Genomic DNA, 23,628 nt, shown 5'->3' on the forward strand with positions numbered 1-23,628 from the left:
ATGCAATTCCAATAAAAATCAATACAGCATTTTTTAATGAACTAGAAATCAGAGGAATCACACTACCTGACTTTAAAACATACTACAAAGCTATATAGGTCAAAGCAGCATGTTTTTGGTACAAGGATAGACATACTGACCAATGGAACTGAATTGAGAGTTTTGGTTTAGATCCACACATATACAGTCAACTGATATTGACAAGGTCACCAAGCCCATTCAACTGGGAGAGAATGGTCTCTTCAACAAATGGTGCTTGGAGAATTGGAGATCCATATTCAAAAGAATGAAAGAAGATTACCATCTCACACCTTATACAAAAATTAACTCAAGATGGATCAAAGACCTAAACATAAGGGCCGAGACCATAAAGACTTTCAAAGACAATGTAGGGAAGCATATACAGGATCTCATAATAGAGAATGCCTCATGAACTTCACACCCAAAGCAAAAGAAAAAATAGATAAATGGGACCTCCTCAAAATTAAAGCTTTTGTACCTCAGAGGAATCTATCAAGAAAGTGAAAAGACAGCCTACACAATGGGAGAAAATATTTGGTAACCATATGTCTGATGGAGACTAATATCCAGCATATATAAAGAAATCCTATATCTCAAAAATAAAATTACAAACAACCCATTTGAAAAATGGAAAAGAGGTCTGAACAGATACTCCTTCAAAGAAGGAATACAAATGGCTAAAAAGCACAAGAAAAGATGCTCAACATCACACGCTATTAGGGAAATGCAAATCAAAACTACAATGAGATACCATCTTATACCCATTAGTGGTGGCTATTGAAAAAACTGAAGACTAAAAGTGTAGGAGAGGGTGTGGAGGAATGGGAACCTTCATCCCCCGCTGGTGGGAATGTAGAAAGATTCAGCCATTCTGAATGACAGCTTGGCGGTTCCTCAAAAAACTAGCTATCAATTTGCCATATGACCTAGCAATTCCACTGCTGGGTACATATCCAGAAGAATTGAAAACAAGGACACAAACAAATATATGCACACCAATGTTCATAGCAGCATTATTCACTATTGCCAAAAGTTGGAATCAACCCAAATGCCCATCAACAGATGAACAGATAAACAAAATGTGATATATACATAGAATGGACTATTACTTAACTGTAAGAAGGAATACAGTACTAACACATGAGATAACATGGGTGAATCTTGAGGACCTTATGTTGAGTAAAGTAAGCCAGTCATTGAAGGACAAATACTACATGACCTCTCTGATATGAACTAAGCAAATCAAGCTATCTCAGAGAGCTAAAGACTGGAAGATAGGCTTACAAGAAATCAGAGGGGAGAGGAAGGTTGTGAGTCAATACCCACAGGTGTGAAATCAATGAAAAAGTGGGGGTAAGTAGTTGTGCATTGAAGGGATAAGATGGGGGTATAGGGATATTATTGGATTGAGCTTTGCAGGCTTGAAGGGGGATAGGGTTGTGAGGATGGGTCAGATGGTCCAAGAAATTGGGGAGAGGGATGGGGGAGCAAGTGAACACAGGAGATTGTCAGGTATGTGGTTGAAATTATAATGTTGAGAAAGCACTTTAGAAAATATAATAAAGAAGTGTTACTGGTTTATGGTGGTTGACGGGGGGCATCTGGCACAGAGTGCACCTGGGGCAGGCTTCTAGGGAGTGTGTGAGTGCTCATCGTATCATAGTGTGTTATATCAGTGAGTGGAGATCCAGTGAGAGGGAAGGTGTTATGCCCTCATACTGGGGAGGCCAGATATCCTCAAACAGAGGGGAGGGTGTCTCTCAAGAGAATGGCTGGCTACCAAAGGGGGAGGACAGACTAGTGTGCCAAGCCCTCAGCATTGTTGCAAGTATCTATGAACCTTGTCCTTCAAGCAGTGAAGCTTGGTGTCACTGTGGACCTTGAGGGGAGGGGGAGAGAGGAATAGAATAGTTGGAAGAGGGGGTAAGTGGGGGACAATGGAAGTGTTCTGCATAATCCTGCAATGATGGATATAGGCCATGTTAAATATCACCAAAAATTTATAAAGGTGTATAGTCTAAAATGTAAATCATAATGTAAACCATAACATAACCAAAAATTTATATAAGTGTACAGTATACAGTGTAAAATGTAAACCATAATGTAAACCATGGAACCATGGTTAGTAGCTATGTTTCAATATCTGTATATCAGTTGCAGCAAATGTAACATCCACATGGAAGAAGATCATTTCTGGGGAGGGGGAAAAGGGTTTGATGTTGAGTATATGGGAGTTCCCTATATTCTATATGTGACTTTACACTGACCTAAAACTTTCTTGAAGACATGAAAAAAAAAGTATGTAGACATGAGGAAGAAATGGAAGAGATTGCTTTGCCACTGTACATACAAGGCAACACCTATTACAGTGATGAAAGGCAAAAAGTCAAAAAAATTTTTTCCTATGATATTTTTCATTTTTTAATACCCCAATTTAATTTTTACTTTATAAATAAAGTAAAATATAATATATATTTATATATAATATAAATATTTATTTTAGTTTTTCTAAATTATTATATATTTTGTTTCTAATCTTTATTATTTACCTATCTTTATTATTACCTATTATTATTACCTATTACCTATTATTACCATTTCATTTTCCCATTAATTGAATTTGGTACTATATTAGGCTTCATTTTTAAGAAGTTTTAGATCACAGAGGGGTTCAACTATTGCAGGGGATGAGCACTGATATGGGGTGTCATTGATGGGGGATGCATGGGTGGGAGGGAGTTCTTTAGGGCATGCATATAGGGTATATAGATATGTTTGGATGTTTGTTGGGTATCGACATAGGGAGTAGGGTTGGTTTCACACAAGAACTGAAGGAGTGCTGAGTTCCTATTCCAGGAAACTCTGTTGCACTCCCCAATGGAGCAGCAACAATCCCCCAAATACAAGGGCAAAGACCAGTGAAGAAGGAAGGTCCAATGATGGGCCCTTGATACTGATTACTATGCTTATGAGCCTGTGTGCTTCAAATTTCAACTAGGCCTAGAGTTACAGTTACCTCCTGAGAGCCTCCATGTTACTCAAATGTGGCCAGTCTCTAAGCCAGACTCAGCATGTAAATGTATTACCTTCCCTCCAGTGTGGGACATGACTCTGGGGATGAGCCTACCTGGCGCCAAGGGATTACTACCAATCACCAGCTGGTGATGCAACTAAAAAAAGACCTTGAATAAAAGGGGGAAATGGTAAAGGCAAATGTGTGTGTATCACTAAGAGACTTCAAAAATGAGTTGGGGCCAGATGTCTTCGCAGAGAGTTGCTGTGGTTTCCTGCTTCAAGAGTGCTTGAATGGAACCTGGTGTTCACCCCCATCAGCCAGCCACCCGCAGCTGCCTGCCACTGTTCATCCAGTGTCGTGCAGGCACATTGCCGCTTCTCAGCCACCCACCATGATGACCACATCCCTGTTGCAGGTATGCCAGAACTACAACCAGGACTCAGAGGCTGCCATCAACAGCTAAATCAACCTGGAGCTCTATGCCTCTTATATTCTACCTGTCAATGTCTTACTACTTTGACCATGATGATGTGGCTTTGAAGAACTTTGCCAAATATTTTCTTCACCAATCTCTTGAGGAGAGGGATCATGCTAAGAAACTAATGAAGCTGCAGAACCAACGAGGTGGCCAATCTTCCTTCGGGATATCAAGAAACCAGAATGAGATGACTGGTAGAGCAGATTTAATGCAATGGAGTGTGCATTACACTTGGAAAAAAGGGTGAATCAGTCACTACTGGGACTGCACAAACTGGCCATTGACACTGACAAAAATGACCCCCACTTGTGTGACTTCATTGAGACCCATTATCTGAATGAGCAGGTGAAGTCCATCAAAGAACTGGGTGACTATGTAAGCAACGTGTGCAAAAGATGGGGGCCCCAGATTCTGGCTTGGCAGAGTATCTCTTTGAAGTATCTGAGAAGCAGTGATGATGAAAGCCAAACCTTATGTTGCCTTCCCCAGAGCCACAGAGTAGTGCATGTGTGTTGGGTTTACCTTTTCTGTAAGTTGTATCGACATCTCTCAAGTTCTTTCATTGGTACCATTCCTTCAAATAAAGTTATTTGGTACCCAAAAAAAAAGTGAGTTGGGAGGTCATGAAAGATGTTGCACGTAAGTACATCTCAGCAGGATCTCAGAGACAGTCAAAGTAGATAAAACCCCAGGTAATGGTACTTCTGAGGGCTACGGAGACAGCCAGGCCTTACAGTCATGACAGATGGCTCTGAGTTCAGTGCCTTGCCATTGGGCCCTACTTTGGAATTTGTGCTCCTAAGTGTGATGGAGTGGGACTCAGATGTAACCTCTCTACACATGACTCTTCTGTCACTTTTACTGAACCTGTGGTTGGTGCTGGAGTTGGTGTATGCTCAGGGGACTTGAATCTCTGGACTGTCTATGTGCCAGCTGGGCCCTGAGCTTCAGCAGAGTTGAAAAACCTACTCTCCAGTTTGTTGGACTTACCCAGGTCAGCTAATAGGGAGGTGAGGATGGTCAACTTACCAAACCAGGGAACTGAGAAAGTCTATAGCTGCAAGCAGAAGAATTCCACCCATCAGCCATGTTGGATCTAAGACCCCTCTCAATTTAGAGGTGGAATGGACATTGCCATCCCAGTGTCTTGAGGCTGGAGGAATAAAATATGGATTAGAACGAAGTTACTTGTGTTCTACTACAGAAACATTGTGACTCTAGCAATGGAAGAAATTATCATTGATGTGGAGACAGTGGCCATGGGAGTTGCTGAAGGCAGGGAGAGGGAAAAAGAGGTGTGGTATTAGAGCATTTTCAGGACTTGGAGTTGTCCTCAGTGGTATTGCAGGGACAGATGCAGGACACTATATATCCTGCCATAACCCACTGAATGGACTGGGAGAGTGTAAACTACAACACAAACTATAAACCTGCTGTGTAGCAGTGCTCCAAAATGTACTCATCAAATGCAATGAATGTACCACACTAATGAAAGAAGTTGTCAATATGGGAGGAGTAGGGGGCATGGGGAGTGGGGTATATGGGAGCCTCTTATATTTTTTAATGTAACATTTTGTGTGATCTATGTCTTTAAAAAAAGATAATAATTTAAAAATCCCCCAAAAAATGTTCTTTCATGAACTGTAACAATTACACCACTCTAATGCAAGGTATTAATAACAGGGTAGTAGGCGAACTCTGTACTTTATGTACTTTATGCATGATTTTTCTGTAAACCTACAACTTCTAATTAAAATAAATAAATAAATTTTAACAGAATATCTGCAAACACTGCCAAAAATTCCTTGGATGATATTTTATCCATGGTTGAGAACCACTGCCCTAGAGTAAAACTTAGCCCATTTACAAACATTGCCTTTTTTCATTCCCAGTTTGACATGTATTTTTTTCTTTAGCTTCCCATTTCCACATATCTTCTCTTCCAGGCACAAATTTGCATGAGACTAATTGTTCTATACTATACATAGTAAGTTTATATTTCAAGAACTCATAATAGGGTCTACGTTGGATGTATATGTGAATTAAACCAAAGCCATAATTTAGAGTTAATTTCCCTGATAAATGTAGCAAATGATCCATCAGTGAAAACTTTCAGAGTTAGGACCAAGACAGTAGAGGCTCATTTTAAAAGCCTGTAAATGTAATAATGGTTAGAGTTATTTACCTACACTTTAGGCAGAGAAAGCATAGTATATAAATTCCTGTATCTCAAATATTGCTGAGTATTCCTACTTCACAGGTAAAATTATCCACTTAAACAGATTTAGGTATATAATATCAAAGCCTGTTCTATTTGAAAATATGATTCAAGTTGACACCAACCACTCTGCTAACTAATATTCCAGAACAAGTTTTCAGTCATCTCCTAATACTACCCTATCATTCTATCCTCAGTTTTCCACTTTATTGGCAGAAGAATCATAAAAAAACATTGTTACAATCCTTGATAATACAGAAGTATAAAGTATCTATGGTATCCTCAGATCTCATAACCATATTAATATAAAAAAGAATCTAGTTTGATGTGACTTGTCCTGTACTTATGTGTATTCATCTTAAAATTTCCAATAGAGTTTCCTGGACATAGTCAACATATTGATTTTTTTTTAATCCCCAAGATCTCCTAGCATGATGCCTTGCATGTAATTGAGACTCACAGTATTTATCATAGAATTATTTACACTTCAATTCCTTGCTTTCTATTCATTTTACAATGCAAAGTTTCCCCCATTCTCTATCAGAACTGCTTTTGTCAAGGTTGCTAATAATCTCGGTGTTCATTCAGTTATTTTAAAATGTATTGTGCATCTACCAAGTGCCCCAAACCATTCTGTGAACTGGGAATACATCAGTGAACAATGCAAAGTCTGTCTTCATGGGATTTATATTCTAGTTGGGCAAAGCCGATTTTAAGTATAAATAAATAATTTAATATGATGCTAAGTACTATGAGAAAATAAAAACTGTGTGGGATAGAAAGTAAATAGAAAACACTAAAGTAGACAACATGGACAGAGACATTCTTTCTGAGGTGGAATTTTATCTGAGCGCTAAGTGATGAAGGCATCATCCAGCTAATGATCTGGAGGAAGAACTTCCCAAGCAGGAGAAACAACTAAAGGAAGACCCAAGGTTTGGAAGGAATTTAGTGAATCAAAGAGAGTAGGGTCATAGGAAAGGACAGAAAAGTAGGCAAGGACATATAAAATCTCGTGGGCCATAAGAAAAGGTCATCAGGGAAATGAATATCAAAACTACAATAAGATACAACTTCATACCTAGTATGATGGCTATTATTAAAAAAAAAAAAACAGAAAATAAGTGTTGGTGGAGATGTGGAGAAATAGGAAAACATACGTTGCTGGCAGCATTATAAAATAGTGAAGCCATTGTGAAAATCAATTTGGTGTTCCTCAGAAAGTTGAAAATGGAATTACCATATAACCCAGTAATCCCACTTCTTGGTTTATGCCCAAAATAACTGAAAGCAGGAACTCAAATAGATATTTGTACAACAATGTTAATAGCAGAATAATTCACAATCATCAAAAAAGGTGGCTGCAACCCAAGTGTCCATCAACAGATAAATGGATAAATAAAATGTGATATACACTCAATGGAATATTATTCAGTCATAAAAAGGAATGAAGTTCTGAAGTATGCTGAACATGGATGAACTCTGATGGCATTATGTTGAGTGTAATAAGCCACACAAAAAGAAAAATACTATATTATCTCACTTATATGAAATATCTAGAAGAAGCAAACTTCATAGAGATGGATAGTAGATTATAGTTGACCAGTGTCCAGGTATGTGGGGGGGCGGGGGGAGAGGGAATTATTGCAAAATGAGTACAGACTTTCTACCTGAGGTGATGAAAAGTTGGGATAACTGGACAGTTGTGATGGTAGCACAATAGAGTGAATGTAATTAATACTATTAGGTTGTACTCTTGAAAGTAGTTAAAATGGGAAATTTTTAGTTGTGTATATGTTACTAAAATTAAAAAAACAAAGAATGAATTTTCTTATATTTGCAATGAACATCCATGAGATGATTTTATATAACATTACCAAATATTTAATTCTCCAAAATGTGATTATTTTAAGAGTGAAAGGGGCACTATTGATAATTACATAAGGAGAACAATACTAAATTGAAACAGTCTTGGGTAAACAGGACATAGTCCTCCTAGTTTTAGAGCAACCAATTTATTTCATTTGGTTTTCCCTTTCAAATGATCGATGTCGCTGCTAAAAGGGAAATGGAAATAAGGAGACAAGAAAGGATGTGAGAATCTATTTAGAAGGCTATTGTGTCTAGGCATATGAGAGAATATAAACTTGGCTTGGATATTTGTAACATTGGAATAATTGTTTTACTGATTAAATTCAGGAAATATTTTGAAGAAAAGCCAAAATGACTTGCTGATGAACCAGAAATAACTCTTAAATTTTTACTTAGTCAAATGGAGAAAAATGGCACTTTTAATTGAAATGGGAAAGACAAAGAAGAGATTCCACACAGATTTGGAAGGAAGGGGAATCAAGCCTTGAGCATGGTAATTTTTAGATGACTGTTGGACATCTAGCTTTAAGAGTTCAGCAAACATGAGTCTGAAACTCAATGTTAGAGCTAAAAATGCAAATTTAGGCAGCATTACAGGTAGCATTTAAAGCAAGGGCCCAGGATTTGTCCCTTAAGTTCTGGATCAGGAAGAAGAAGAAAAGCTAGAAAAAGATACGAGTAAAATCCAAAGAGGTAAGAGAAAAAACAGGAGAATATAGCATGAAAGAAGCGAAGAGAAATATTTTTAAGACAGTGTGTCAGATTCTGATGGGAGATTAACTTTGAATGAAGACAGAGAATTGATATAGCAAAATGGAAGTCATTGATGACCAAAATAAAAGTCATTTCAGTAGAATGATGGGGGTGAAGGACCATCTGCACAATTCTAACAGCATGTGTTATGAAGAAGATCAGTGATAAAGGGAAGTAGCAGAGAAGAGCAGGCATTCAAGGGATTTTTTTTTTCCTTTTAAGATGCTTTTTCCAAGAGATAGAAATTCATAATGGAAAAGAGAAGAGCAGTTGCAGGAGGAGATCCATCAATAGCAAAAGGGATGAGAACCACAGCTCAAATGGAAATGACAGTGGAATTATTTTTCCCTGTCCTCTTCTTACTCAATATCTTAGAAACACTTGACAACTGTTCATACTGTCTTCTTGAAAAGGCTTCTTCTCTTAGCTACTATGCCTCCACCATTTTTTATTTGCCTCCTACTCTCATGCCATGCTTTTGCAGTGTCCTTCTCATCCAACATGCAAATATTGGATTTCAAACTAGGCGATCTTGTCTATATTGTCTACACTCACTGGTGTTTCATTGAATCCCATGCCCTTAAGTATAAACTATATGCTCCAAACTCCCAAATAAAATGTTTAGTCCTAAAGTTTCTCCTGAGTTTCAGAGTCTGCATGCTACCCCTTTATGCACTTGGATGTCCAATTGGCTTCTCTAGTTTACATTGTCCAACTCTTAAGTCCTCTCTTCCCTCCTATTTCCATAAAATCAGTTCCCTCCTCATTCTTCCCCATCTCAGGAAATGGCACCATTATTCACCCTGTTGCTCTGTCCAAAAGCCTAAAAATTACCCTTGATTACTTTTTTCATTTCTCATATCCAATGAGCCAGCTCAACTTCCTTGTCCTATCTCCAATAAAACTATTTGAGCCATCACTTTCTTCCCATACACTGCTATTATCTTAGTCTCAACGATCATCTCTTTTCCCGTGAGCCTATAGAATGACTTTCTATCTGGTTTCCCTGTTACCGTACTTTCTCTGCCCAACTTGGAAATTTTTCTCCACAGTGTTCATTTAAATCATGGACTATATCAGGTCACTCCCTTACTTGAAACATTCATCATTTCCAGTTGCTTTTAGAATACAATTCAAACTCTCCATCATAGTCCACAAGACTTCTACTTTCCTTTCCAAGTATACCTGGTTTTCCTCTCTCCCTCTCACTCTGCTCCATATACATTGGTCTTCTCTCTGTTCTTCAAATGTTCAAACTCATTCTGTCCTTTGATCCTTTGAAAATGCTGATGAGAACTTTTATCATTGATGTGGAGGCAGTGGCCACCAGAGATTTTGAGGGGAGGGAGAGGGAAAAATAGATGTAATACGGGGGCATTTTCAGGAAATTTGAATTGCCCTACATGACATTGCAATGATGGATACAGGTCATTATATATTTTGTCATAACAAAATTGTGTGGGACAGAGTGTATACTATAATGTAAACTATATTCCATGCTTAATGGCAATGCTTCAATATGTGCTCATCAATTGTAACAAAAGTACCACACTAATGAAGGATGTTGTTAATGTAGGAAAATGTGAGAGGAAGAAGGAGTGGAGCATAGGGGAATCCCCTATACTTTTTATGTAATGTTATGGCATTTAAAGTTTTTTTTTTCATTTTTAATGTACTAATTAAAAAAAGGAAAATGCTGATGCCTCTTCTCCTGCTCTTTATGGACAGCTATTTTTCATTCTCCAGAATTCAGCTCTAATTTATCTCCTTAGAAATCCTTTTCATAATCATTCTATTTTATCCTCTGATCACATGAACTGTTGTCCACCTAGCTTGTTTACTTTATAGCATCTGCCATAATCAGTGATTATCTTGTTGATCCATTACTTTATCTATTTATTATCTTATCCCTCTCATTCCTCTTGGTTCCTGCACTTCCAACAGCATCCAGAAGAATGCCTGGTATTCAATAAGTGTTTGTGGAGAATGAGTTAATAAATAAATGAACAAACGTTAAATAATTTATTCTTGGAAAACTCATGATTGAGCACCACTTCCTACTAATTGATCAAACCTACTCTTCAATTACCCAGTTTATCATAAGAATAATCTATGTCAAGCTCACCAATCTGAAAATTTCAGTACCTACTCTTCATCTTTTAGAATATCAGGATGACATTTATTGATGATTTTCTTTCTGTCCTTCCCTATTATATTTCTCATAAAATGAAGAAAAACAAAGAATTGGTAACTGCTATGAGACCTCATCTTAAAAGTCCTTTCAGCACCCTAGGGTATGGTTCATTCGGACCTGGAGACCTGAACTTACTGAAAGAAAATACATTTTCCCCATCTCCTCAACTTCCTGAGACTTCAGTTTCTCCTTAACACTGTATGTTCTGCCCTTTTCAATGTTAAGATTTCTCCCCTTGATGTAAAATGAAAGTTCATTTGGAATTGAGTCACCTAGCTTCTAACTCATCTGTGAGTATTACATAATGTTCTGCATTGTCTTCCCTCCTTGCTCTTCAAAACAGTTCAGAAGTTTAAAATTTCTTTAGCACTTGTGTGAAACTTAGTTTATTCTAACCATTAGCTACTTCAAAAGAAAACTCTTGTGCCTTTCCTTGGTCATAAGCTTTTCCTTCAATTTTCTATATATCTTTTAGATTTGTACCAAAGATCTCCTGGTGTGGTTACAATGACTTCTATAGTTTGTCTATCATTTTTCTCTTTGGATTTATTCAGAAATTTAAAGTAAGAACATACTTACCAAAAAAAAACCTCTTAAGCAAAAACTTAAACAACAGTTTTCTTTTAGAATTATTGTACTTTTCTTTCCTATGACTTTTTTTTAAATTTTCCCTAAACTCCAGAAAACAGTCTCATTAGTCTAACATTCCCTTGTCTTTTTCCATAGCACAAGTGCCATCTTAAGGGAAGTCAGTATCTTATTGCTGGCACACCTGTCCCAAGCAAAAATTATATTCTCAGAACCAAGCATATATTATAGTGACACCCACATTGTTCAGTTAAGTAAATTAGATAGTAGGTATCTAGTGTTGTTATTGGCGGTTAGCATTTAGAAAGAGAAAACAGGGCAGAAAAGAGAAAATCTTTTCTTTTGACCTTGCCAGGAAGCTGGTGAATTCATGCTAGCATCTAGAGCATATAAACCATAAATGTAAATTCAGCTGGGAAAAGAAAGAAGAGAGTAATTTGACAGTGTTTCCCACTTCCAAAGAGAGGAAAACCATCTTGCATCCTCTCTCAATGAATTAAACATGAATAACCCATATTATTAAATATTGTAGAAATTTATAATTGTGGCACCAGTAGGATTCAGGATTTAGCTAAGGCTTCTTTTATCCTTTAGCATCTATGCTATATATGGACAACTTAACTTAAAAGCTTCCTAGAACACCAGTGACTTCCACTCTCTTTTGTGAGCAGGACACTTTTCACTTTCTTCCAAGCTAATGTCATAGTCTTGTATTTCCCACAGTCCCAATCTCCTCCTCTGTTGTGTCTCACACCCCTAGAAAGAATCCTGCACCAAAGAGAGAAGTGTTATTACTTTCTCGTCTATTAATCCTCACCCAAAGTAGAACATTATCCCTAGTCCCCACATTTGTCTTCACTAGACAATCATCTCAAAATTCTAAATGAAATAGTTATTGATATTTTCAAAACCCATGACTCCATAAGATTTGCTATGTCTGTCACCTGACATGCTTTTGTCCCCAAAATTCTTTATTACATGAGTTGAATTTCCAAGCTCTCATAACCTGCACTAATTCATCAGCAGCAAAAACTCATTTTTCTGCCACCTCATTCCCTATAGTCATATAACATGTCTCCAGTCTTCCACTTCCTTCTACATTTCTGCTATTCCTTTTAAGAAGGACCAAGTGAGTTTTGAAAATTTCAACCTGGTCTTTAAATTTGTTATGTTACCACTATACCACAAGAAATTATAACACTTTACTGGTACAGCATGTCTCCCTTTTTTGTTATTTTCAAGTCCACAAAATTGTTTTTATTAATTCTAGATTATTTCTTATAGAGTCCTCCACAGTGAGAGATATGAAGTCATTAAGTCCAGGGTCTGCTACAAACACCCACTGTTCAAATAAATTCTATACTCTTTCAATTCCCTGAGCAGGGCTATTCCAAACAGAAACAAGATTTCCATCCGTCCAACATAGAATCCAGGGCTTTATTTGTCAATTTTGGTCCTGCTTGTCTCACTTTTAATGTCCCTCATAATCATTGCACATCCTCATAGAGTCAAAAGCTCATAAGTTTACTGGCCATTTTCCCCCATGGCACTTGCCAAATGTGTGTTTCCCTAGTTGCTGTTACTGTGGTTACTTTGGAACTCATCTAATAATATCCAAGGTGATCAATGGTGAAATTTTCAAGTTAGCTAGTTCCAGCCTGTCCGAGTTTTCTGTAATCACTCGTCCAGCCTTTCTAGTCATCAAGGAGAGACTCCCCAAATCCTCTTGGTATTAACGCCCTATCTGCAAATGTCAGAAGGCATTCCTTAATTGTTTCATTGTCCTGGGCATACTCTGAGGATATCTTTTGAATTTTGTCTCTGTCTTATAATTGGTTTTAGGTCTCAGTCACTAACAACAACTAAAATAAACCCTTGAGTGCAGATGTGGCTCAAGCAGCTGAGCACCTGCTTCCCATGTGGGAGGTCCCAGGTTCAGTCCCCAGGCCTCCTAAAACCAAAACAAACAAACAAACAAGGAAACAAACCCAAAAACCAACTCAGGGGAGCGAGCCAATGTGGCTAAGTGATTGAGGAGTGGCTTCCCACATATGCACATACAAGGCCCCAGGTTCGATCCCTGGCCCCTCAAAAAAAAAAAACACCACTTTTTAGAAGGAGCCAAGAATGTATGTAATTTCTTTTCCAGCTCAAAGTCATGTCATCTTCCCTTTACATCCACCTTTCCATTGTACCTATTACCACTGCTGGATCTATAACTATTTTTTAACTAATTCTATTCCTTCCTGAGTACTCTAATCAAATATGATTCCTTGAGTCAGTGCATTCCAGATATAGTCTAGCTATCCTTTCTAGCTCTTAGCTTGTAATTATCCCGTAGTTTTTCCTCTCTACCTGAACCTAAGAAAAAAACCTAGACTCTATATAATAAAGGCTAATATTCTTCTTTATACAATCCAGGGCTTTGTCAATTTTTTTTGGTTCCTTTATATATCATCCACAAGTCTTGATCCCTAGATTATCCAACAATTAAGTCCTATGTAAAATGGTATCAAAAACTTCATAGCCAAAATATGAACAACAAAAGAAAAAACAGGGCAGCAGACTTGGCCCAGTGGTTAGGGCACCCATCTACCACATGGGAGGTCCGTGGTTCAAACCCCAGGCCTCCTTGACCCCTGTGCAGCTGGCCCATGCGCAGTGCTGATGCGCGCAAGGAGTGCTCTGCCACACAGGGGTGTCTCCCATGTAGGGGAGCCCCACGCACAAGGAGTGCACCCCATAAGGAGAGCCACCCAGCGCGAAAGAAAGTGCAGCCTGCCCAGGAATGGTGCCGCACACACTGAGAGCTGACACAACAAGATGATGCAACAAAAGGAACAGATTCCCGAGCCGCTGACAACAGCAGAAGCGGACAAAGAAGATGCAGCAAATAGACACAGAGAACAGACAATCAGGGTGGGAAGGAAGGGGAGAGAAATAAATAAATAAATCTTAAAAAAAAGAAAAAAACAGATAAATGGGATCTCCTCAAAATTAAAAACTTTTGTGCTTCAAAGGAGTTTGCCAAGGAAGGAAAAGGCAGCCTACTCAATGGGAGAAAATATTTCAGAACCACTTATCTGATAAGGGCCTAATATTCAGCATATATAAAGAAATCCTAGGAAAATGAATATGGCTCAAGCAGTTGAGCTCCTGTTTACTATATAGGAGGTCCAATTTCCATGCCCAGGGCCTCCTGGTGAAGGAAGCTGGCCTGTGTGGGAAGCTGGCCCATGCGGAGTGCCAGCCCACACAGGAGTGCAGCCCCGTGTGGAAATGCCACCCCACACAGGAGTGTCCCCCCCACACAGGAGTGCCTCCCCATCCAGGAGTGCCAGCTGATGGGGAGAGCTAGCACAGCAAGATGACGCAACAGGAGACACAGAGGAGAGATAATAAGAAACATAGCAGTACAGGGAACTGAGTTGGTGCAAGAGAATGATTGCCTCTCTCCCACTCTGGAAGGTCCCAGGATCAGTTCCCAGAGCCACCTAGTGAGAATACAAGCAGACATAAAAGAACACACATTGAATGGACACAGAGAGTAGACAATGGGGGGGGGGCGGTGAGATAAATAAATAAATCTTAAAAAATTAAAAAAAGAAATCCTACATCTTGAAAATAAAGAGACAAACTATTTTTTAAATGGGCAAAAGATTTGAACAGACACTTTTCCAAATGAAATGCAAATGGCTAAAAGGATAAAAAGATGTGCAACATGACTAGTTATTAGGGAAAATGCAAATCAAAACTACAATGAGATAGCATCTTACACCTGTTAGACTGGCAGCTATTAAAAAAATAAAAAAGAACTGCAAATGTTGGAGAGGATGTGGAAAAAAGGGAAATGTCATCCACTGCTGATGGTAATGTAGAATGGTACAGCCATTGTGGAGGATAGTTTGACAGTTTCTCAGGAACACAACTTCCATAAGACACGACAATCCCTCTGCTGGGTATATACCCAGAAGAGCTGAAAGCAGGGACATGAACAGATACATGCACACCAATGCTCAAAGCAGTATTATTGCCAAAAGCTTGAAGCAATCCAATTGTCTACCAACAGAAAAATGAATAAGCAAAATGGTATATACATACAATGGACAGAACGAATGAAGTATTGACACACATAACAATATGGATAAATCTTAAAGACATTATGTTGAGAGAAGTAAGCCAGTCACTAAAGGACAAATATTGCATGACCTCATAGATATGACCTAAGCCTATTGAGCAGACTCACAGAGCTGGAGTCTGAAAGACAGGTTAAAGGGAGTAAAGGGTGGTGAGTTGATGCATAATATGGGTAAATCCCATGATAAGGTAGAAGGAGGTGGTTTGGTTGTGTGGGGGTGATGGTGGTATAGGAATGTGAGTGGGATCGATGGTGCAGGACTGTGAGGTGAGGGGGTGGTTCGGTTGGACTATCCATGGAACTGGGATGAGGACTGGAGGAACAGGTGAACTCTGGGGATTTGTTGGTCTGTGGTTGAAACTACAATGGGGGGAATGTTCTTTTGGCAAATATGGCAAGGAAAGGTCACTGGTGCAGGATGTAGGTGGTGGGGAATCCTCCTATGGAATATGAATGTGTTCATCTTGCCATAGGCTGTTATCTCAGTGGTGGAGACCCACACAATAAACAAGAAAATATTACTCCTGTTTCTGGTACTATCTTGCATCCAGATCTGAAGCCATGATGATCTCTGGTATGTTAGGAGGGCCCCTCACACTCTTTGTTTTACCTCATGGTTTTGACGATGTGTGTATAAACTGTACTGAAAACTGGCTCCAGGTCAGAATAAGACAAATGTCTATTTTAGAATATTGGGATTCTAGTCTTATGAAGTATATCTGGGAACCAGCTGTTCTGTCACCACGATGGTGCATAGATATTTTGAGTTCCTTCACCCTCTTTCTATTTGCGGCATCTGGGGCATTCTCATTGAAAGTTCACTCATATATGCACCAGTGTCTTCAACTACTCAGGCTCACTACCCAATACTTTGCTTTATTAAAAGAAATTTACCCATCATTGTGGGGGAAAAAAGTCAGCCATATTGCCCTGCGATTATTTTAACACTCTCACAGCCAATGGGAGAGGCAATCTCAACATTATCTCAAGTGGAAAACACTGGGATCAATCTAGGAGTGTCATTCAGGTAGAAGAGTTCTCTTCTTGGATTATATCATTTTTAATCCTTTGCTCTAAGGGAGAGGTTAACTCATAAATTATGAATTGTGGGGTAACCTTGGTATTACAGCTGATTAAGGAGTGCACTAAGTCTTAGAAGTCCACCAATGCCTATGGATATCATCTTTTTGTCTTTTTTATAGTAGGTTTTAAGTGAATTTGCACTGTAGTACACATTTATGAATTCTTTGAATGGGAGAAAAGGGAAATCCCCAGATTTTTAATTTGAAATAAAGGCATTTAAATATATATATATAAAATTCCCTGGAAGCAGACTTGGCCCAACAGATAGGGTATCCACTTACCACATGGGAGGTCCACAGTTCAAACCCCGGGCCTCCTTGACCTGTGTGGAGCTCACCCATGCACAGTGCTGATGCATGCAAAGAGTGCCCTGCGACGCAGGAGTGTCCCACACGTAGGGGAGCCCCACGCGCAAGGAGTGTACCCTGTAAGGAGAGCCACCCAGCATGAAAGAAAGTGCAGCCTGCCCAGGAATGGTGCTGCACACACGGAGAGCTGACACAACAGGACGATGCGACAAAAAGAAACAGATCCCTGGTGCCTCTGATAAGGATGGAAGCAGTCACAGCGGAATGTACAGTGAATGGACACAGAGAGCAGACAACTGGGAGGGGGGGAGAAATAAAAATAAATAAATAAATAGAAATAAAATAAATAAGAGTAAATACCAGAATTTAAATTAAAAAAAAATTCCCATCCTCAGGAGTCCTGTTAACATTCTCAAATAGAGGGAAAGAACCTCTGAAGTACATTTGCAGCACCTAATAAAAGAAAACAGACCAGTATGTCAAGCTCTCAATATTAAGGCATGTAACTATGAACCTTATTCTTAAAAAACTGAAACTTAGTCGTTACCATAGGTTCTGAGGGGAGGGGAAGAAAAGAATGGGTGGAATATAGGACATTTTGGGGACATTGGAATTGTTCTGAATGATCTTGCAGGGATGAATACAGGCCAATAAAAATTTTGTCAGTACCTATAAAAGGGTGTGGTGCAAAATGTAAGCTATGATGTAAACCATTGACCATAGTTAGTAGCAATGCTTTAATATTTGTTCATTAATTGTAACAAATGTACCATACTCATATAGGATGTTATTGCATCCTAGAGGAGGATGTACAGGGTGTATATGGGAATCCCTTACATTTTCTATGTGGCTTTTTTGTAAACTAAAACCTCTTGGAAAATAACGCAACAAAAGATAAGACACTTGGGGAACATACAGAAGAAATTGTCAATATACATAAAAGATAACAGCTCTTACAATGACGAAAGAAACAAAGCCAAAAATATTTTATTTTTTTATTTCATTATTTTTTGGCTTTGTTTTGTGAGGAGGTGTTGGATTGCAGAAGGCTTGCAACTGGGCAAGGGGAGGATCACTGCTACAGGGTGTCAGTGGTGGGGGATGTGTGGGGAGGGGTTCACCTGGGCCATGACTCTATGTAATATGAAAGTGTTCCTATGATCAGGGCATGTTGTCTCGGTGGGTGGAGCCCTACACAATAATGAACGGAATATTGAATTCCCATCCTGAAGAGTCCTGCTACATACTCTAACAGAGTGGCAAGGATCTCTAGAGTACATGGTCAGTGCCTGGCAAGGAGGACAAACCAATATGCCAGGCCCTTGAAATTGATGCTTGTACTTACAAACCTTTTCTGTGAAATTGAAACTCAGCCTAGTAATATATATTGCCTAAGTGTTACCTCCTGAAAGCCTCCTTGTTGCTTAAATGTGGCCTCTCTCTAAGTCAAACTCAGCATATAAATACACTACCTTCCCACTGACATGAGACATGACTCCTGGGGAGGGGCATCCCTGGAAGCAAGGGATTATTACCAAGCACCAACTAGCAATGCTTTTGGAAAAGGACCTAGACCAAAAGGGGGAAATATTAAATATAAATAAGTTTTTATGACTAACAGATTTCAAAGTGAGTCGGGTGGTCATTCCAAAGCTTACACTTATGTACATCTCAGAAGGACCTCACTGACTGCCACAGTAAGCAGTGCCTCAAGCAGGTGTACTCCTGAGGGCCCTAGAGACATCTAAACACTATATGCAGGGCAGATAACTCCAGGAAATTGACACCCCATCAGCAGGCCTTACCTTGTTATATATGATAACCTATCTCCCCAATTCATGAGTTAGACTCATTTATAATTTTTTACATACAGCTCTTCTGTCCCTCTTATTTGAACCTATAATGAGCACTATCCCCATTAAATATATGTCCCAGGGACTTAAATCTTCAGGTGCGTCATATGCCAGTTGAGCCCTGAACCTGAGCAGAGTTGCATCTAACACCTAGTCTCGAGTTCATTGGACTCACCCAGGACAACTAACAAAAGGATGATGATGGAAAATGTCCATCCCAAAAAAGAGAGATTATCGACAACTGCAAGCAAAACAGTTCCATCCATCTGCCCCATGGGATCTCAATCAGAAGCAGAGTAGGCACCACCATCCCAAAAACCTCAAGATTGAGGAACAAATAAACATAAAGGAAGAATGCACCTGTGGACTAAAGTAGACATTATTATTTTAGCAACAGAAGAACTTGATATAAAGACAATGGTCAACAGAGGTTCTGAGAGGAGAATAAGGAAAGAATAGGTATAACATGGGGCATCTAGGGGGCATTGAAATTGTTCTGCATGATATTGCATAACAGATACAAGCCATTATACATTTTGATAAAACCTATAAAATTGTGAAATCAAAGTGTAAACCATAATGTACACTATAGACCATGGTTAGTAGCAATGCTTCAATGTGTATTCATCATTTGTAATGAATGTACCGCATTAATGTAAGATGCTGTTAGTGGGGGAAAGTTGGGAGGGGGAAGAGGTAGGATAAATGAGAATCCCCTGTTTTTTATATAACATTCGTGTAATCTAAAGCTTCTTTAAAAATAAAGAAAAAAATCCAGAGGCAGCTGGAGAATTCTAGGTGAGTTTTAATTCTATTTTTTTTTTCAAATGAATTAATGATATTGGTCTTATTACAGTTCCTTTATTGACCCTAGTTGCATTTCCAAACAAGATAAAGTAGAGCAAATTTTAAGAAAGCTAATTTAGTGCTACTTACCAACAACAAGCACTAATAATCCAAAAATAATTAAATACCTATGCAGTAGAAAAGTAGACTTCCATTTTCACTTGGAATTTAGAAAACCACAAGAGAATGATCCCACCCAAACAAGTCAAGTCCAGTAATCTATAAAATCATAACATTTTTAGCCTTTTAGAAAGGTCTGTCCTCAAAGCAATCAGTTGAACTGAATTCCAAAAGGGGACAAGATTATCTGAGAAGAGATAAGACATGAACTGATTTGCTTTGGGGAAAATACATAGTGAAGAGGTAAAAAGCATAAAAGCAAATAAGAAGGAAACAACTGAAATTTTATTAATTTTTAAAGGCTGATGTTGATAGCACAAGCATTCAGGTGGTTGTTGCTAGCTGAACTGAGTTGAGCTGAGAGAACAGAGTTACCAGGTATCAGAGTAAACTATTAAGAAAGTAACAAATTGAAAATAATAGTCAAGACTTTAATCACTCACAGTGATAGTATATATAAGAAGCTAAACAGGAGAAAATGTCAGCTCCCTCTGTATCAATTTTCCACATGGACCATGCCACTAGGTGAGGGTAAGATAGATAAGCCCAGAAGTGGGGAAGTGTCTCACTGCTGAGGGAGCCCCAAACAAAGGGGTCCTGATATTTTATTGACCTGAGGACCAGGAAGAAGGAGAAGGAAAAGGGCTATGAATGGGAAGTACTGAGTCAGACTGAAGAAAATTATCTTTTAGGACCCCTCCCCCCAGAAGGAAGTCTTGGCAGAGGAAAAGAATGCTTTAACCAAAGGCCCCAATAAGGAGGCCTCCAAATGGAGGTGCTTGGGAAACACAGGTATGGAAAAGAGCATGACCAACCAGGAGTCTGAGTCCATGATTGCAACTCCCTTCAGAAATTGCAATGCACTGACAGTGCACCAAGCCTGATTTGGGAAGGGCAACTCTCCTCTATGAGGCCTGCCAGGTAAAGCCTTTGTAATTGCCTAGAGTTGGGTCTGAAAGATAACACATAAGCTTTTGTCCGAGAGTCAAGTTCCTTACTGTTAGTATGACATTTTAGAATGCCTGGGAACCCCATACACAGTGAAGTCCACACTACTTGCCAGCTGTTTTTCATGGGCCTCCAACAGAAAAGAAAGAATGGGGGTGTGGCAGGAGAACTGAAGGAGCCTTCCTTGATGACACAGGCATTCAGGTAGTAATCGGCTGCTGCTGGATGACAGGCACACAACACATCTCCTTCTCTCATATAAAGTAAAAGCTAGTGCTCGGGGAAGAACGGGAAATCCTCCCACCATCAACTACTGACAAAGGCAAGCAGACTTACACAGGAGGAGGTCTATAGGCAAAAGCCATCTGCCACTTGAGGTGAGGAAACTCATCCACACCTAAAAGCCCACAATGGGGGTGGAGTGGAACATTTAAAAAAATAGTAATTAGTTAAAAAAACAAAACTACCTAATCCAGAGACTTAAATCTTTGGTCTGTTCATATGCCAGTGGAGCCCTGAATCTCAGCAGAGTTGCAACACCTACTCATCAGTTTACTGGACTCACCTAGGACAACTAACAAAAGGATGATGATGAGCAAGTTCATCCCAAAAAACAGAAAGTATCTACAACTACAAGCAAGACAGTTCCATCCATCTGCCCCATGGGATCTAAGCCCCTTCTCGATCAGAAACAGAGTGGGTGTCACATCCCAAAATCCTCAAGATTGAGAAATACACAATGGATTGTTATTTTATTATTAATCTATTATAGACTAATTATTATTCTAGCAATGGAAGAACTTAAAACACTATTATAAAAGCAGTTGTCACCAGAGGTTCTGAGGAGAGGGAGAGGGAAGAATAGATGTAACATGGGGCAGTTTGGGGGCATTGGAATTGTTCTGAATGACATTGCAATGATGGATACAGGCCATTATACATTTTGTCAAAACTTATAAAAATGTGTGGTGCAAAGTGTAAACTATTGACCATGGTTAGTAGAAATGCTTCAATATGTGTTCATCAATTATGAAAAAATGTACCACACTAATGAAAGATATTAATGGGAAAAAGTGTGGGAGGGGGAGGTGATGAGTTTTATATGAGAACCCCCCTATATTTTCAATGTATCATTTATGTAATCTAAAGCTTCTTTAAAAATTTAAACTTAAATTTAAAAAAAAAAAAAGCCTACCTAAGACTGAGGCTGGAGCAAAAGAACAGAGAAATCTCTCAGCCCTACAAGCCCTGTACAAAGTAACAAGAAATAGCAGCCCACGACCAGGGAAGGGATAGGAGTATGAAGAAAGACCCTTCTATAGCTGAGTTAAGCCGAGGGCAGAGCAGAACACTGAGAAAAACTCTGTATCACTTCAGATCTCACACTAAACACAAGAAAGAAGTAGCCCACCACTGTAAGAATTTGAAGTTGTTTGTACAATGAAGGTAACTATAGCAACAACAAAACCAATCTGAAAATTAACTAGATTGGCTGAACCGCCCACACTAATGACCTGAAAGAAGAAGTTGTTGACCCTCTTCCAGGGATAAATATTATTTATCTCCATTTTTACTATTCTTTTACATACAAGATTCAGCATTCAATGAAAAATTACTAGAGCCAAAAAAAGTCAAGACAAAAAAAATGGCCCATTATCAAGATATAAACTAGTAACAAAACAAGATGAAGTATGGCCGATATGTTAGGAACTATCTAAAAGGGACTGAAAATAACTATAATTATTTTGTTAAAGAATTCAGTGGAATAGGGAAACAAAATACATGAAAAGAGGGAGAATTTCAGCAGAGATGACATCTATTTTTAAAAGTCAAATAGAGGGAAGCGGACTTGGCCCAGTGGATAGGGCATCTGACTACCACATGGGAGGTCTGTGGTTCAAACCCCGGGCCTCCTTGACCCATGTGGAGCTGGCCCATGTGCAGTGCTGATGCACGCAAGGAGTGCCGTGCCACACAGGGGTATCCCCCGTGTAGGGGAGCCCAACGCACAAGGAGTGCACCCAGTAAGGAGAGCTGCCCAATGTGAAAGAAGTTCAGCCTGCCCAGGAATCAGGAATGGCGCTGCACACACAGAGAGCTGACGCAGCAAGATGACGCAACGACAAAGAGACACAGATTCCCCTGCCTCTGACAACAACAGAAGCAGACAAAGGAAAGAACACGCAGCAAATGGACACAGAGAACAGACAACTGGCGTGGGGGAGAGGGGGCGAAGGGGAGAGAAATTAATTAAAAATAAAAAATTTTTTTAAAAGTCAAATAGAAATGCTAACAATGAAGACCATGATATGAGAAATGAAGAATTACTGGCTTAACAGTAGACTGGACATAGTCAAGAAAGAATCAGTGAATTTGAAGGAAGTTGAAATAAAAAATACCTATATATATATATATATATATATATATATAATATACTTCAGGATAATTTTTTAAAATAAATGTACAAGAAAACCACCGTAAGTCACAAAACCTTGCTGAGATAAACCAAATATCTAAGTAAATGGAAAAAAAATATGCTATTTTCATGGGTTGGAAGACAATATTGTTAAGATTTCAATTCATTCTAAATTCATCTAAATAAATTCCATACAATCCCAAACAAAACACCCTCAGGAATTTTTGGAAACTAACAGAAGGACTAGACTAGACAGAATAATTTTGAAAAGAAGCTCATACTACCTGATTTCAATATTTACTACAAAGCTAAAGCAATCAAGATACTGTGATAGTGAAATAAGGATCGCCATAGATCAAGGGACTATAATAGGGAGTCAAGAAACAGATCCCATATATCTATGAAAAATTGATTTTTCACAACGGAGTCAAGACAATTCATTGGAGTATGAATAGTCTTTTCAATAAATTATGCTTAAATATCCATGCCAGGCAGTCAGGCAGGAAGGAACCTTGATACTTACACCACACTCAAAAGCTAACTCAAAAAGGATCATAGACCTAAGCTTAAGAGCTAAAATTATAAAATTTATATAAAAATTATTTCTGAATTTGGATTAGGGAAAGATTTTTTCTATATAACACAAAATACAAAATATCTTAATTAATAAATTGTACTCAACAAAATTATGTTTTTTTCATCAAAAGACACCATTAAAAAATGAAAAGTCAAGCCAGAGATTAGGAGAAAATATTTGCAAAACACGTATGTGGGAC

The 23,628-nt window shown here is 38.7% G+C and overlaps 1 pseudogene; it reads left to right on the top strand.

Moving 5' to 3' along the window:
* The first annotated feature begins 3,221 nt into the window (after positions 1–3,221).
* LOC131276228 (ferritin heavy chain pseudogene) lies at positions 3,222–3,970 on the top strand (annotated as a pseudogene).
* Positions 3,971–23,628: the final 19,658 nt, after the last annotated feature.

This window comes from Dasypus novemcinctus, chromosome 3 (genome assembly GCF_030445035.2).
Source record: "Dasypus novemcinctus isolate mDasNov1 chromosome 3, mDasNov1.1.hap2, whole genome shotgun sequence".
NCBI lineage: Eukaryota > Metazoa > Chordata > Mammalia > Cingulata > Dasypodidae > Dasypus > Dasypus novemcinctus.